The sequence below is a fragment of the Kogia breviceps genome, chromosome 3 (assembly GCF_026419965.1).
Source record: "Kogia breviceps isolate mKogBre1 chromosome 3, mKogBre1 haplotype 1, whole genome shotgun sequence".
Taxonomy (NCBI): Eukaryota; Metazoa; Chordata; class Mammalia; order Artiodactyla; family Physeteridae; genus Kogia; species Kogia breviceps.
This window is the reverse complement of record NC_081312.1, coordinates 72595331-72611340: the sequence shown is the minus strand read 5'-3', so window position 1 is coordinate 72611340 and position 16010 is coordinate 72595331.

Sequence of the window (16010 nt, the reverse complement as noted above, 5' to 3'; positions counted from 1 at the left end):
TAAGATTCATAATAAAGATTTCAGAATGCCAAAGAGTTCTTGTAGCAGGAGACAACAATGGAAAAAAATGTTCATTTTCTGAGTTCATTTTCTTAATGATTATTTTTTAAGCAAAAGCAGTTTTATTTAGAGAGATACACACTCCACAGACAGAGTGTGGGCCATCTCAGAAGGCAAGAGTGGCCCTAGAGCATGGGGTCAACCTGGAAAGTGAGAGCAGCCAATTATTATTTTTTTTATTAGAGATTATGATGATTTGGGGGCCAAATTTTCAGCTTACTTATTAATATTATAAGTAATAAGGCCAAGAATAATTTGACTTGGGTGAAGAATATATTCTATTTATCCTTATATGCACCTTCTTTTGGTGCATTCCTCTTTTTTGAATGCGACAACAGCTCACACACGCTGGTTATAAGATGAGTAAGCTGTACTCTCTCAAGCTGCTGAAGACAGGAGGATATTTATGTAATTATACAGTTCAGATTCCATCAGGAAGTTTCCCTTCTGGTCAACAGGATGGAACATAACCTCTTCCCAATCCTGCAGTGAGGCTGAAAACATAGCAATGAGAACTGAAAGAACATAAAACCCGTGTTGGAGAGAGAAAAGTGCAGGGCCAAGCAAGCAGGCATGCCATTCCTGTTACAGCAGGGATTGACTAGATTTTAGAGTTCATTTAGAAGAAGCAAAACTTATCTTTAGCAAAACAATCAATAAATTCTCGATATATAAAGTGAACTTCCAGTGACTACAAGTGGATGTTAAAACTGTGCAAATAGCAATGATGGTTCTAGTAGGCAAAATTGTTGCCCAAGCACAGACTTGTGTGGGGTAAGGAACAGTGCAGAGATGGGCAAAAGAAGATGAGCAGAACTTAGATATTGCAAAAACAGGAGGCATCCAGACTGAACTCACACTGAGATCATTCTCTTGGACAAAACTTCCTAAGGGTTTTCTCTAATTTTTTACTGTGGAATGATATAAAAATAAATACACCTTTTTCTAATGTGTTGTATGTGATTATGCTTGAGTTAACAATGAAATATTTATAGTGCTCATTCTATAGTATGGATTAAGCCATTCCAATGAATCATTTCCCTGTTTGCATGAAATCCTATAGCTATCTGGACTGACAGGGACCCCTAATCATTGTGGTGAAGGTCCTGATGCTAGAATTTTCAAACATGGAAACAGTTCGCCTTCCAGAGGGCCCTATATTGCATGTTTGTACTTGCTTTATGATACCAGCCAAAGAGACTCACAGGAACTACATGAGATTGACTCTGGCTCATAACTCTCCATACAGGAATCATGACTTTTTCAGCAATAATTCTTTTGAGTATATGCTTATCTTCTGAATTACTTAATTACTTTTCGACAGATTTTTCTAAGTTCATTTGAGGCAGAACTATTAAGACACGATGTGCATGTTTATGTGTGTTAGTGTGTATGTGTTCGAGAGAGAGACCCTATCAATATCAAACAAATGAGCTCTGTAGATATTAGTCCAGGAGAAGCTGAAGTAAGAAGATAGTACTCACATCTTGGATTTATTTTTTTATGATTTTGCTTTGGTTGTATGTAAATAGAAAGATGGACTATATCTAGTGTGACCTATGAGTTATTTTTCAGTGCCATTGACTTGTGCTTGCTCTGAAAACCAATTTCTGAACATCATAGTTAAGTGTGTGGAGTAGAACATCATCAGAGCAGAGTAATAGCTTGGATGGAATTTGAGTTCCAAAGTCAAAATTACCTTTGAAAATCTTTTCAACCACCCACAAAGTGTTAGTATTATACCCTCTCTTAGTAAGTCCAACACAACTGATTTTTTAAATTATAACAATAGCTCTCTATTTCCTTGGCTGGGCATCATATGAAATAATTTACATGCACTTTTAAGGACCATGTTGAATAAGAATGTGCATCTTTAATCATAAGAAGCATGTTTATAAAAGTAAGATGCTTGCATTAGGAGAGGGCTATGGGAACTATGTTCTCATGGAACACTCACATGAAGGCATTTCTGCATCAAGAAGAAAGCCAGGTGAAATATAGGTAATTATAAAATTGATTGTACTTTGTGTGTGTGTGTGTGTGTGTGTGTGTGTGTGTGTTGTCTTTAGCTGGATGTATAGAATAAGTATACAGCGTAAATGCAACCCCACCATAAAGGATTCAGTTTCGTCACTTCAGGGGTCAGACTCTTGCATAGATTGTTTTCCAATCCGGTATTTGTTTCTGAACCACATAGACACTGCCTAATGTTTATTTACACTTACAAGCCCAAGAATATTCTTTAACCTTCTTCTTATGGTAGCCCCCACTGTTCCACCTGCTGAGACTCAGACAAATACCAGTGTGTTTTAGGGATTCTTTTGTTACTGCTGCAGTTAGATGCTTCCTCAGGGACCCTAGGAATAGCAACAACCCAGGAAACTCCATCAGCGTTATAGCTACCTACCTGAGCTTTGGTTAATCTTCTAGAACTTGGAGCTGAGGTAGAGGGAGTGGGTGGTACTATACCTGAAAGTTTAATTTGGAAGAGATCAGAACATTCTTTCTCTGTCTTACCAGTAAAGCTCCCCATTGCTGCACCCTTTCAAAGATCCCCAGTTCTGTTCAAGATAAGATCATGACACAGCACCTTCTTCGTGGAACACTTTCTTACTGTTTCAGAGGTTCAAACTTAAAAAAAAAAAAATGCTGCCAGGCTTGAATCACTTGAGTTGTCTAAAAACAATTACAGGAGCTTTTATCTAAGAAAATTTTTTAAAGTGTCCATTAAATCTTATCCTTAGTGGCCTTGATGGTAATGTAGTCTAAACTAGAGCTTCTAAATAGGAAAGGGTTCATTTTCTAAACAGGCCCTTGTGAGGAAATTGTCCTTTCATAACTGATGACTGATAGAATTCAGTGAACTCGAGCTTAATATGAGCATTCTGGCCTCTTTGTGGTGTAATCTGATAGTGTGTACTGCAGGGCTTCTGACAGTTATGGTAAGAGGTGCCACTCATTTATATTAAAAGATAAAAATGGTAATTTTTTTAATTTTTACTTTTCCTGGGTGATTGCAAAACTAACAACCACATTTACATTTGACTTGAACAATGATTATATAAAGAAGAGTCTGTAAGACTCAATAACCTTTCAAAGTTAATAGACATTAAATGATGTGCAAATAAAGAACAAAGACTGTGTATACATTCTAGAAGGAATGGTCAGGAAGTAAACTCAAAAAGGACAAGTTAATCTTTAGGAAGTATTATTCCCCTGGTACAAAAAGAAGGAAGGGGAGGTAGAGGAGGAGGAGGAAGAGGAGGAGAAGAAAGTGGGGGAGGAGGAGGAAAGAAGGCAGGAAGGAAGAGGAGGAGGAAAATGACTTGATTAAACCAGTGTTTAAACTTGAGTTAAATTGCACTAAGATTTGTGTGAAAAAAATATAGACATATTCATATTTTTTAATTTGGAAAAGAGCAGATTAATAAGGGAAATGCATTAATCTAAAGGAAACTTTTATTAGCAAGCACTCTTGGTTTTAATACAAGCAATATACAACACAGTGAACCAAGCATGGAGCTTGGAATAAGTGGAAGTGGATAGCAATTCCCAGTTTGCCTGACATAAGACAAGTTGCTTTGCTGCTGGGTCTTTGCTTCCTCACTTGTAAAATGTACCACCATCTTTCTCACAGTTTGATTATGCACAAAGTAGAAAGTATATATCAAAATATCCCACAAATTATTCTTTTTTTTTGGTAAATTGTATTTGATGTAATAGAAATGAGTCTTCCTTCCTGCCGTGCCACTGTGTGATCCGAGGAAACTTCTTACTTTGTTGGCAGGTGGAGAGGAGTGGGGGTGTGGGACAAGACAGTCCATTTGGTCTCTTCCAAATCAGAGTCCTGATTGTACAATACAGAATCTACAGGCCAGTAGCTGTTTCAACTAATTCTCCCAGTAACTGGTAAATTTCTGGAAAAAATATTTTCTAAAGAGGCTTTTGGTGGCCTGAAAGAGTTAATGCAGATTCCTCGACAGCCTAGTGACAGCTTGGGAATAGTGATATTTGGTTGACTATGACAAAGAATGTGATCTCCCCTTATTTGTAGTACCAAAGTAGCATTGCATAAGCTGTCAAGTCCCAAGCACCAGAAGCCTATCACCAAATATTAATTTACCTGCTGTGTACATCTAATAACTGACAGCTCTGAATCCCATATCATTTTTGGTGGGCTTCTCACTGACATGTTCTTTGATTAAGAAAATAGTCAGCCAGAAAGCCAGTGTATCCCTAATGTGGCCACCTCAGTTTAGCCTCCTTATTATGCTGGAATATTTTTCTCTAAATTAGATTTCCTGTCTTCATAGTGGCAGTTTACATGAATTTAATACATTATAAAATGTGCAGTCCCCTTGAGATTCTGTGATAGATTGTGGTATTTGAAACCCATATTTCCATGGGAAATAAAAGCCTAGGCCATGGCCAAATATTTTATCAGCTTAACATTATCTTGAGATAACGGCACTATTAATGCTTGTCACCCCTGTCTGCTTCCCAGGGCTTGTGTTGGTTCATTTCTTGCTTCTGAACAAGGTGCTGAAAGTTTTAGAGCTTTGAGCTCTACTAACAATATCCAACCCAGATACGTACCCTTTGTTCTATGTTGTCTGGAATATAATCATGCACGATGAGCCCCTCTATTATTTTCCCTTCACTGATACTGAATCTGATTACCAGTTATGCTACATGGAATGGGATCACTGTATATTACCACTTGGCTGTGATGGGCTGGTGATACACTGTCAAGGATAGCAGCATAGCTGTGACCTCTTACTGTAGGATGGCTGAAGGGAGGGAAATAGTGTAAGGAAAGGTAGAATATAAAACCCAAAAACTCAGCAAAATGAAATCTAAAGCCCTAATATAATCAGATTACCAGCTAGGAAATATCAGAAACTCCCAGCTAAACAGAAAAGGGGAATTGGAGGTAAATTTTTCATTGGTTTATTCAACTCCCTTGAACTACATGGAAAGTAGAGTAAACAGAATCAATAACCATAGATATACATATACTTAGGTTGACTATTCTGCTTTCTTCTCTATTCGTTTTCACTAAATTCTAGTTATTTACCCAGGATTTGAGTTCCTACAGGTGGAAGGTTGTTTCTGACTTGCCAGTTATGTCAGTCTTTTTTCTTGTCTTACATTTCCCTAAGATAGAGCTTGTGTCTGGGCAAAGAGTACATTGCTCCCTAAGTCATTCAGAAAGTAACATCTCAGTACACATTTCTGCTTTGCCCTTCCATTTAAATTTCTGTGCCTTAATGGGCGTCATCTAACTTCTATCAGTAGGCTTTGCTCTACATAGTAACTGAAAACCAAAAAATGACTTTTCTGGTTTTAGTAATATTCCAGCCACAGTCCAAACACTACCTGTACATGCACAGTAGCATTCAGGTGCAGTGAGAGTGTTCTACTACTCAGATACAACAAAAGCATGAAAGAGCTGAAATCAAAGAGTTGTGAGGTTCACAAGCAATGATTTAGAGATTGTTTTTATAATTTGCGTGTGAAAAGCAAAAGTTAACATCTAGTCATATGCCAAAATAAAAACTTAAAAATGTGGAATCTGGTTTTAATCAAAGGTCCTCAGGATTGGAAAAGAACCAGTGTAAGTATATCTTACAGGTGCAATGAGTCAAAATAATTCCCCTGATGTGTTCTGGATAATCTCAAATGATTTAGACTAGAATCATACTTCAATCTTCTGGAAAAAATGCTCACAAATAATATCAACCATAATAGTTGTACAATTTGAATGAGTTTAAGGGGGTTATTAATACTTTATGGGAAGAGGACAACAAAGTCTATGCTGTCCCGTTCATGGTAAGAACTTTTTGCTTGGAACTGGAAGCAAGAAGGGAGGAAAATACAGTCGTAGTCACATCTTAGAGAAAGCTTTAGCACTCATGGTATTTATTGGAAGTATATTTGAAAGAATTTTTATTTTGCTCCATGAGTAACGGACAAGAACATGTCATGCTCTCCTGATAACCATCTAACTTGAGACATGACACAAGTTGAAGGTCAGTTCTTGGGAAGCAGAGATGCACATGGCAAAAGTTTATTGAGAGGAACTCCTGAGATAAACATAGAGAGTAACATAGTGAAGAAAGCAGGATTGGGTAGAAAGAAAGGTTGAACTGTAATGTAGCCCCAGCTTTAGTCAATCCTGTTGAGCGCTCTGGAGTTGGGATGCTACTCAGAGTAGCCCCAACATGGATCAGTCACTGGATGTGTACTGCCCCTGAAAAGGGTGCATTCTCTCAGGTAAGGCTGCTCTCTTTAGCTGAGGGAAAGTTCCAGAGAGGGACACAGCTAATGCTCCCAATCACCAACAGCCCCAGCTCCTGGGAGAATAAGTGACTCACTCCTGGAGGGGGCACCTGGCTAGTGCACCACAGCATATACTACAGGAACTGTGTGTAGTAAGGAAGTAGTATGGTAGATTTGAGAATACATGGGCTTTGAATTCAGAGAGATCTAGGTTCAAAGATTATATCAGACAGTGACAAATTACTGTAACCCTGGCCAAATTATTTAACCTCTAGAAGTCTCTGCTTCCTCATCTGAAAACTGAGAAATAAGAATATCTCCCTCACTGCTTTCATTAAGATTAAATTATACAGTATACATAGTGTGATAGCACTATGCCTGCAACATATTAGATGTACAATAAGTATTTGTTCTATGTTTCTCTCACCCCTTAGAAACAAAAGAAATATTTGTCAATTAAAAAGTATTTGTTTAGAGATAAACTCATCCACCAGAGGACAGACAGCAGAAGCAAGAAGAATTACAATCCTGCAGCCTGTGGACCAAAAACCGCATTCACAGAAAGACAGACAAGATGAAAAGGCAGAGGGCTATGTACCAGATGAAGGAACAAGACAAAACCCCTGAAAAACAATAAAAAGAGGAGAGATAGGCAACCTTCCAGAAAAAGAATTCAGAATAATGATAGGGAAGATGATCCAGGACTTTGGAAAAACAATGGAGGCAAAGATGGAGAAGATGCAAGAAATGTTTAACAAAGACCTAGAAGACTTAAAGAACAAACAAACAGAGAGGAACAATATAATAACTGAAATGAAAATTACACTAGAAGGAATCAATAGCAGAATAACTGAGGCAGAAGAACGGATAAGTGACCTGGAAGACAGAATGGTGGAATTCACTGATGTGGAACAGAATAAAGAAAAAAGAATGAAAAGAAATGAAGACAGCCTAGGAGACCTCTGGGACAATATTAAATGCAACAACATTCACATTATAGGGGTCCCAGAAGGAGAAGAGAGAGAGAAAGGAATTGAGAAAATATTTGAAGAGATTATAGTCAAAAACTTCCCTAACATAGGAAAGGAAATAGCCACCCAAGTCCAGGAAGTGCAGAAAGTCCCATACAGGATAAACCCAAGGAGAACCATGCCGAGGCACATAGTAATCAAATTGGCAAATATTAAAGACAAAGAAAAATTATTGAAAGCAGCAAGGGAAAATTACAAATAACATACAAGGGAACTCTCATAAGGTTAACAACAGCTGATTTCTCAGCAGAAACTCTATAAGCCAGAAAGGAGTGTCATGATATACTTAAAGTGATGAAAGGGAAGAAGCTACAACAAAGATTACTCTACCCAGCAAGGATCTCATTCAGATTCGATGGAGAAATCAAAAGCTTTACAGACAAGCCAAAGCTAAGAGAATTCAGCACCACCAAACCAGCTCTACAACAAATGCTAAAGGAACTTCTCTAAGTGGGAAACACAAGAGAAGAAAAGGACCTACAAAAACAAACCCAAAGCAATTAAGAAAATCGTCATAGGAACATATATATCGATAATTACCTTAAACATGAATTGATTAAATGTTCCAGCCAAACGACATAGGCTTGCTGAGTGGATACAAAAACAAGACCCATCTATATGCTGTCTACAAGAGACCCACTTCAGACCTAGGGACACATACAGACTGAAAGTGAGGGGATGGAAAAAGATATTCCTTGCAAAAGGAAATCAAAAGAAAGATGGAGTAGCAATACTCATATCAGATAAAATAGACTTTAAAATAAAGAATGTTACAAGAGACAGGAAGAACACTACATAATGATCAAGGGATCAATCCAAGAAGAAGATATAACAATTATAAATATATATGCACCCAACATAGGAGCACCTCAATACGTAAGGCAACTGCTAACAGCTATAAAAGAGGAAATCGACAGTAACACAATAATAGTGAGGGACTTTAACATCTCACTTACACCAAAGGACAGATCATCCAAAATGAAAATAAATAACGAAACAGAAACTTCAAATGACATAATAGACCAAATAGATTTAATTGATATTTGTAGAATATTCCACCCAAAAACAGCAGATTACACTTTCTTCTCAAGTGTGCATGGAACATTCTCCAGCATAGATCACATCTTGGGTCACAAATCAAGCCTCAGTAAATTTAAGAAAATTGAAATCATATCAAGCATCTTTTCTGACCACAACGCTATGAGATTAGAAATGAACTACAGGGGAAAAAACGTAAAAAACACAAACCATGGAGGCTAAACACTACGTTACTAAATAACCAAGAGATCACTGAAGAAATCAAAAAATACCTAGAGACAAATGACAATGAAAACACAACAATCCAAAACCTATGTGATGCAGCAAAAGCAGTTCTAAGAGAGCAATTTATAACTATACAAGCCTACATCAAGAAACAAGAAAAATCTCAAATAAATAATCTAAACTTACACCTAAAAGAACTAGAGAAAGAAGAACAAACAAAACCCAAAGTTAGAAGAAGGAAAGAAATCTTAAGATCAGAGCAGAAATAAATGAAATAGAAACAAAGAAAACACTAGCAAAGATCAATAAAACTAAAAGCTGGTTCTTTGAGAAGATAAACATAATTGATAAACCATTAGCCAGACTCATCAAGAAAAAGAGGGAGAGGACTTAAATCAATAAAATTAGAAATGAAAAAGGAGAAGTTACAACAGACACCACAGAAATACAAAGCATCCTAAGAGACTACTACAAGCAACTATATGCCAATAAAATGGACAACCTTTGTCCATGGAAGAAATGGACAAATTCTTAGAAAGGTATAACCTTCCAAGACTGAGCCGGGAAGAAATAGAAAATATGAACAGACCAATCACAAGTAATGAAATTGAAACTGTGATTAAAAATCTTCCAACAAACAAAAGTCCAGGACCAGATGGCTTCACAGGTGAATTCTATCAAATATTTAGAGAAGAGATAACACCCATCCTTCTCAAACTCTTCCAAAAAATTGCAGAGGAAGGAACACTCCCAAACTCATTCTATGAGGCCACCATCACCCTGATACCAAAAGCAGACAATATACTACAAAAAAAGAAAATGACAGACCAATATCACTGATGAATATAGGTACAAAAGTCCTTAACAAAATACTAGCAAACAGAATCCAACAACACATTAAAAGGATCATTCACCATAATCAAGTGGGATTTATCTCAGGGATGCAAGGATTCTTCAATATATGCAGATCAATCAATGTGATACACCATATTAACAAATTGAAGAAAAAAACCCATATGATCATCTCAATAGATGCAGAGAAAGCTTTCAACCAAATTCAACACCCATTTATGATAAAAACTCTCCAAAAAGTGGGCATAGAGGGAACCTACCTCAACATAATAAAGATCATATATGACAAACCCACAGCAAACATCATTCTCAATGGTGAAAAACTGAAAATAAATGAAGAGAGTAAATGAAAGCATTTACTCTAAGATCAGGAACAAGAAAAGGATGTCCACTCTCACCGCTATTATTCAACATAGTTTTGGAAGTCCTAGCCACAGCAATCAGAGAAGAAAAAGAAATAAAAGGAATACAAATTGGAAAAGAAGAAGTAAAACTGTCACTGTTTGCAGCTGACATGATACTATACATAGAGAATCCTAAAGATGCCACCAGAAAACTACTAGAGCTAATCAATGAATTTGGTAAAGTTGCAGGATACAAGATTAATGCACAGAAATCTCTTGCATTCCTATACACTAATGATGAAATATCTGAAAGAGAAATTATGGAAACACCTCCATTTACCATTGCAACAAAAAGAATAAAATACCTAGGAATAAACAAACCAACCTAGGGAGACAAAAGACCTGTATGAAGAAAAGTATGAGACACTGATGAAAGAAATTAAAGATAATACCAACAGATGAAGAGATATACCATGTTCTTGGACTAGAAGAATCAATACTGCGAAAATGACTATAGTACCCAAAGCAATCTACAGATTCAATGCAATCCTTATCGAATTGCCAATGGCATTTTTTACAGAACTAGAACAAAAAATCTTAAAATTTGTATGGAGATACAAAAGACCCCGAATAGCTGAAGAAGTCTTGAGGGGGAAAAAACGGAGCTGGAGGAATCAGACTCCCTGACTTTGGACTATACTACAAAGCTACAGTAATCAAGACAATATGGTACTGGGACAAAAACAGAAATATAGATCAATGAAACAAGATAGAAAGCCCAGAGGTAAACCCACGCACCTATGGTCAACTAATCTATGACAAAGGAGGCAAGAATATACAATGGAGAAAAGACAGTCTCTTCAATACGTGGTGCTGGGAAAACTGGGTAGCTACATGTAAAAGAATGAAATTAGAACACTCCCTAACACCCTACACAAAAATAAACTCAAAGTGGTTTAGAGACCTAAATGTAAAACAGCATGCTATAATTCTCTTAGAGGAAAACATAGGAAGAACACTCTTTGACATAAATCACAGCAAGATCTTTTTTGATCCACCTCCTAGAGTAATGGAAATAAAATCAAAAATAAACAACTGGGATCTAATGAAACTTCAAAGCTTTTGCACAGCAAAGGAAACTATAAACAAGATGAAAAGACAACCCTCAGAATGGGAGAAAATATTTGCAAACAAATCAACGGACAAAGGATTAATCTCTAAAATATACAAACAGCTCATGCAGCTTGATTTTAAAAAACAAACAACCCCATCCAAAAATGGGTAGAAGACCTAAATAGACATTTCTCCAAAGAAGACATACAGATGGCCAAGAAGCACATGAAAAGCTGCTCAACATCACTAATTATTAGAGAAATGCAAATCAAAACTACAATGAGGTATAACCTCACACCAGTTAGAATGGGCTTCATCAGAAAATCTACAAACAACAAATGCTGGAGAGGGTGTGGAGAAAAGGGAACCCTCTTGCACTATTGGTGGGAATGTAAACTGATACAGCCACTATGGAGAACAGTATGGAGGCTCCTTAAAAAATGAAAAATAGAATTACCATATGATCCAGCAATCCCACTACTGGGCATATATCCAGAGAAAACCACAATTCAAAAAGACACATGTATTGCAATGTTCATTGCAGCACTATTTACAATAGCCAGGTCATGGAAGCAACCTAAATGCCCATCGAAAGACGAATGGATAAAGAAGTGGTACATATATACAATGGAATATTACTCAGCCATAAAAAGGAACGAAATTGGCTGATTTGTTGAGACGTGGGTGGATCTAGAGACTGTCATACAGAGTGAAGTAAGTCAGAAAGAGAAAACAAATATCGTATATTAATGCATATATTTGGAACCTAGAAAAATGGTACAGATGAACTGGTTTTCAGGGCAGAAATTGAGATACAGATGTAGAGAACAAACGTGTGGACACCAAGGGGGGAAAGCCGCAGGGGGTTGGGGGTGGTGGTATGATGAATTGGGAGATTGGGACTGACATATAAACACTGGTGTGTATAAAATTGATGACTAATAAGAGCCTGATGTATATAAAAAAAAAGAAAAAGTGCTTTGTACCAGCATGATTACTATGTGTTGTAGGGGGGAGGGGGCTACTTGAAAATTTTATGTTGTTTTCCATAATTCCTTGGAATTTTCTTTCTAAAATAGATGCATTTCCTTTAGGAATTCCAGAAAGCCTTTAGAGAAATATTCTTAAAATTATTTCCTTTATAAATGTATGTTATTATTTTATTGAGAAATAAGAGTAAAATCATCTTTCTGATTTTAAGATAAAAAATAAAAATCATGAAAATAAAAAGAATAAAAATAAAAGAATGGATATATGTGTGTGTATAACTGATTCACTTTGCTGTATACCTGAAACTCACACATTTATATAGTTATAAATCAACTATTAAAAAAATGTATCTGTTTAGCACCTACTACCCTCTAACCACTATGCTGGTAATGTCAGAGGATAAGAATAAATACAAGACATGATCCCCACCCTAAAGAGTACTTATCACATAGTTAGAAAAGATTAACATGTATAAAATTATCACAAATAATAGCATAAGAAAGTCATCGAATATTAAATCAAATATATGGTTATGAGAATATCACTGATGGCCAGAGTAATCAGGAAACAACAAACAAAGTGTTACATGGAAGAAATAATTCTTGAGCTCGACCTTAAAGGAGAGATTAAATTTTAATGCTTGATAAGAGAAGTAATGGATTCTAAGTGATGGAATCCTTACTGAAGACACATGAGAAAGCAAGGCATTCTCTGAGTGTCATTTTGCTACACAATGTTGCATAGCCATTCGTAAACTCTCACCCCTGCAGTTCAACCTAACCCCTTTAGAGCTGTTGCAAATCTGACTCTCTTTAACCTATTAAAGCAACATTAGGCTAGTTAAAACTGAGATTTTGTGTGAGAAAGAGAGAAGCCAAGCTTTATATCTATGGTCACAGATTGATTCTTGGCATCTATTGACCTTAATATTATACCCTTCTCCTCCATCAGATAAGTCACTTGGCCACTAAAATTGGTTTATACAAGTACTAAAATACTTGGTCATAGGCTGAACTGTATTATCATGAGTTGTGTTTAGGTAAGTTCTCCATCTACTTCCTGTATATCTGGTACTGATATGCTATTGTCAGTATAGGAAGGGTATGGTATATTGTCTTGTATTTTTCATTTCTATAATCCCAGCATCCAACACAAAATAATTACCTAATTTGGACTGGATAAGATGAATTTGATGACAGTGAATAGATTTGCTTAATCAGAGAATGTTGTAAAGTAAAAGGATGAAAGATCAGACAGTTGACAAATTATGAAAGGCTTTGGGAAATAAGTAGAGTAGCTTCTACTCAAAGTGATTGTTATGTTGGATCAGAAGAGCTATATAATCAAAATTGTTTAATGTGAGATAGTTTAATGGAAGATTACAAGATAGAGGAGACAGTCAGAAGCCATGGGGGAAACTAACAATTTTTTTTAGGAATTGGGTGAAGAAGTATAATAGTACCAAGACACCTCCTAGATGAGAGGTCAAAACATAAGAAAATCCAGAAGTCGTGGGCAGCAACCTGACAGTTGAAACCAGTATAATAGATAACATGTTCTCCAAGAATGAGAATTAGAAGGGGAGAACCCAAAACTAACAACTAAGCCTTGGGGAATGCTGACAGTTAGTCAAATAGGCAGGAAGAAAGATCTGACATTGTGTAGAAATCAAAAGGAAAGGAATGGTTCCATGAGGGTGGAGGTGGCCAAGTATACCAAAAGGTATAGGGAGTTAAAAAGCCACTGGAATTACTATTAAGGAAACTCTTTATGCCCTTTGAGGAAGTTGTGTTTCAGGTTAGTGACGGGATTGGAATGTAGGTTGCCAAAGGTTGAGTGAGGGAGCGGGTGGAGAAGATACGGAGGTCATGTACATTCATTGTGATGGTTAATTTTATGTCAACTTGTCCAAGCTGTGATGTCCAGTTGTTTGGTCAAACACTAGTCTAGATGCTGCTGTGAATGTATTTTTTAGATGTAACTAATGTTTAAATCAGTAGACTTTGAGTAAAGCAGATTACTCTCCTTAATGTGGGTGAGCCTCATCCAATCAGGCAAAGGCCTTACGAGAAAAAATTAAGGTCCCTCCTAGGAAGAAGGAATTCAATCTCCAGTCTACCTTCAGACTCAAGACTGCAACATTAATTCTTTCCTGTTACTCCAGCCTGCCAGTCTGCCCTACAGATTTTGGACTTGCCAACTGTCCCTCCTACCCACCCATTATGTCATGTGAGCCAGTTTCTTAAAATAAGAACCTATAGATACATCCTACTGGTTCTGTTGCTCTGGAAAACCCTGACTAATATAGGCATTACCATTCAGTTTAGAAATTTTAAAGTGAAAAAGAGAGAAACAATGGTAGGGAAGTAGGAAATCAAAATATCATTTCTGAAGTAAAGAAGACAAATTTGAGAGCAAGATGACTTCCAGTTACACTTTGCAACTTGCATTGTTGCCCAGACACACCCCAACAATTGAGGGCCAAAACTGACTTCATCCAGTGAGGTCAGATTATCCCCAAATTTTCCTAAGACAATGATTACATCCAGATCAGTCCAGGCTAAGGCTGTGGACCACTCTCACCATAGGGCTTCTGTGGCTAATTCTGTAGATGAAATGTATACTCCCTGTCATGTTTCACTCCCTGTCATTCATTGTCATTGCCAAAGTATAGTATCATCTTTTTACCTATTAAATTTCTATATTCTCCTCTCCATTGTCCTCAGTGCTTTCTTTAGTACTGTGCCCATCTCACATTGCAAACCTGTGAATCTTATACTTTCTTTAATATCTATTATACTATGTTCTTATTGCTATTTACTTGTATGTATCTCACACCAGACTTTAAACTCTGTGAGACCAGAGGCAGTGTTTAGCACCACCCTTACAAGCACTCAAAAGATGTTTATGATATATATATGGAATCTAAGAAAAAAAAAAAAGGTCATGGAAGAATCTAGGGGTAAGACGGGAATAAAGACACAGACCTACTAGAGAATGGACTTGAGGATATCAGGAGAAGGAAGGGTAAGCTGTGACAAAGTGAGAGAGTGGCGTGGACATATATACACTATCAAACGTAAAACAGATAGCTAGTGGGAAGCAGCCTCACAGCACAGGGAGGTCAGCTCGGTGGTTTGTGACCACCTAGAGGGGAGGGATAGGGAGGGTAGGAGGGAGGGAGATGCAAGAGGGAAGAGATATGGGAACATATATATGTATAACTGATTCACTTTGTTATAAAGCAGAAACTAACACACCACTGTAAAGCAATTATACGTCAATAAAGATGTTTTTTAAAAAAGATGTTTATGATAGAATAAATAAATGAATGAGTAAAGTCTTAATACAGGTCTTAATACCATCAGTAAAGTTAATACAGTCTTAATATCATCAGTAAAGTTCTAACAGGAGACAGAAAGTATACTAGAATCAGGAAAACTCTAGGAGAGTTTATTTACAAAAAAATGAATTACAATGGTGTAGACAGAACATTGTCTACAATGGGGAACTATGAAGGGACAATGCAGGAATCTGGGACTCTCCAGGGAAGATCTATGGCCACCATTAAACCCAGAGCAATAAGGTTACTACAAGGAGAGGTTACTAGAACCTGGAAAGAAAGCAACTTGGAGGCAGAACACATCAACTTATGCGTAGTAAAGATCATTAAACAGTGGGCACAGCCAGTCTGAGACTACTTCCCAGAGAGGGAACCAGGGGAATAAATATCTTGATCTCTCTCTCTCTCCACTCCCTCTGGTATTTTCTTGGGGTTTCTCATTGGCTGGACTCAACTGGAAGCCAGAAGGCATAAGAACGTCTAGTTACAGTTCATATAACTAAAGTTGTGACGTAGAGAGCAAGAGAGAAAAGAGCAGAGGATGGAGCTAGAAGAAAACCATATACCCATCTGGCCCAACATCATTTACAACTGAGATCTGGATCTTCCCAGCTGTGTCTTCTAGCTTTCAGTGTAGTGAATAAAATCTTCCAAATATGTTTCCTCATTTTTTTTTGCTAGAAATACCTTTGCTTTCCTCCACATAAAGAAATCCTTAATTCTTCAAGACCT